Source organism: Schistocerca serialis, unplaced genomic scaffold, assembly GCF_023864345.2.
Source record: "Schistocerca serialis cubense isolate TAMUIC-IGC-003099 unplaced genomic scaffold, iqSchSeri2.2 HiC_scaffold_1162, whole genome shotgun sequence".
Taxonomy (NCBI): Eukaryota; Metazoa; Arthropoda; class Insecta; order Orthoptera; family Acrididae; genus Schistocerca; species Schistocerca serialis.
In genome coordinates this window covers 662,501-665,000 of record NW_026047362.1, presented here as the reverse complement: position 1 = coordinate 665,000, position 2,500 = coordinate 662,501, and the positions used below count along the sequence as shown (strand labels likewise).

The following is a 2,500-nucleotide window of genomic DNA, read 5'->3' as shown; positions in this document are numbered from 1 at the left end:
GATGCCACAAAAACAGAGCGACAGGAGCGGACTGCGTCGGTGAGAGCAGTGTCCAAGATGAAGGTGTTTTCCAACATCCCATCCCGGGGGATGAATGCCCGCTGACGTTCGTCCACAGCACATGCGCGCATCAGGCGTGACGCGAGAACCTTGTGAAAGGTCCGCGCCAACACCGAGCAGACCGTAATGGGGCGAAAGTCAGCGGGGGATGTTGGTGCAGCCGTTTTGGGGAGAAGTGACGTCCGGGCGCGAAGCAGACGCTCGGGGAGGGCGCGGGCCAGGAGGAAGAGGTTCAAGAGTTTCACCAGGACTTCATGCGGCAGGCGCCGCAGCTCCGCTGGAGTCAGGCCGTCCGGCCCGGCTGCCGATCCCCTGGGCGGCAAGGCAGCAGCGACCTCCTCACGTGTGACCGGCCCCCATAGGCACTCAGGAGCGACAGGCTCCGAGTGCGGGAGAAGGCGGTCACGGATGAAGCCGGCGGTGGAGATCGGCTTCTTCGTGAAGAGGTCCGCCCAGAAGTCCAGCAGACCGGGGATGTCGGGTGGCGGCTGCAGCAGGGTGCCGTCCAGCAAGCCGCGCACGCAACGTGCACGCGACCTACGGAAGGCGTCCTGTGTCCGCGCGTATTCCCAGCGGCGCCGCTTGCGCTTCTGCAGCGGCGGGGCGGCAGGCGGCCGCTTGGATGGTTGGCGCGGCCGCTGTGTCCTGGTGATCGACCTCTCCCCCCTGGACCCGACCGACGCAAGGGCATCCGGGAGCATGCCCAAGATGACATCGGGCGGCGTGCCCCGCCCCAGACCAATGACTCGATCCAGGGCAGAGAAACGCTGGGCGGAAGCAGGTAACCCCGCCAGATGCTCCCAGATGGCGGCGTCAGTCGGCCCCTCCGGCGGCGGCCCGGTGGTGTCGGCCGCGAAGTCCTCGGCTGCGTCGGCGGGCGGCGCAGCGGCCTCGCCCGCGTCAGGCAGCGAGCTCGCTGCTCCACGGCGGGACGCCGGCTCTTCACCCCGACCGATCTCAAGTGCCTCCATGAATTGGCGGACAAGCTGCTTGTGGGCAGCTTGCCGCCGTCGGCACTTGATTGCCTCAAGCGTTCGGTCGGGGAACATCCTGGTAAGTTCTTGATTTACAAAGAAGAACCGGGCGTCCCTCTCCAGGAACAGTTCGGCCTCTGCCTTGGCGAGCGACAGGACTTCTTCCTCCGTCCACCTCGCGCGATGCCTCTCCGTCACGATCTCAGCGTTGGCGGCCGCAGGGTGTTGGCGGCGGCGATGGACCCCGAGACCGTTCTTCGTGGTAAAAGTGCGGTGGCACTCACTGCAAGCAAAGGGAGCTACACAAACTATCGCATTTTCGTTACGGCCGGTTGGCCGGATAGGTGCTGGGGTAGCTGGGGTGGCACCTTCAGCGGAAGGGCCACCATCTCTTGTTTCTTGTCGGCTGCCCCCAACTATAAAGGGATAATGCGAGGGGGGGCTGGTAACCCGCCCAAGCCCCTGGTGCGGTCTTCCACTCTGCAAAAATCAGCGGGCCCACGAGAAGGGGAGAAGACCGCAGGAGAGGAGAGGCTAAGAGGGCTAGGCCCATGTATTGCGCATCACTCTCCCTGTAACTATAACCCAAGGAAGGCACCTCGCAGCAGCAGCACGACTACATCAAGACCGCACTTCGAAAAGCCAAGTCCGGATGCAGCCACACCGCCGCCACTTGGCCACCTTAAGAGAGTCATAGTTACTCCCGCCGTTTACCCGCGCTTGCTTGAATTTCTTCACGTTGACATTCAGAGCACTGGGCAGAAATCACATTGCGTCAACACCCGCTAGGGCCATCGCAATGCTTTGTTTTAATTAGACAGTCGGATTCCCCCAGTCCGTGCCAGTTCTGAGTTGATCGTTGAATGGCGGCCGAAGAGAATCCGCGCACCCGCGCGCCCCCGGAGGAGCACGCTAAGGCGGACGCGGCCTCGCAGCAAGGAAGATCCGTGGGAGGCCAAGGCACGGGACCGAGCTCGGATCCTGCACGCAGGTTGAAGCACCGGGGCGCGAACGCCGCGCAGGCGCGCGCATCCTGCACCGCCGGCCAGCACGAGGCCAACCAACGGCGAGAGCAGACCACGCCCGCGCTAAACGCCCGCACTTACCGGCACCCCTACGGCACTCACCTCGCCCAGGCCCGGCACGTTAGCGCTGACCCACTTCCCGACCAAGCCCGACACGCCCCGATCCTCAGAGCCAATCCTTATCCCGAAGTTACGGATCCAATTTGCCGACTTCCCTTACCTACATTATTCTATCGACTAGAGGCTCTTCACCTTGGAGACCTGCTGCGGATATGGGTACGAACCGGCGCGACACCTCCACGTGGCCCTCTCCCGGATTTTCAAGGTCCGAGGGGAAGATCGGGACACCGCCGCAACTGCGGTGCTCTTCGCGTTCCAAACCCTATCTCCCTGCTAGAGGATTCCAGGGAACTCGAACGCTCATGCAGAAAAGAAAACTCT

At 63.2% G+C, this 2,500-nt stretch overlaps 1 pseudogene; it reads right to left on the bottom strand.

Moving 5' to 3' along the window:
- The window catches only part of LOC126433305 (large subunit ribosomal RNA), a 7,962-nt pseudogene that overhangs the window by 3,363 nt on the left and 2,099 nt on the right, over positions 1–2,500 (bottom strand).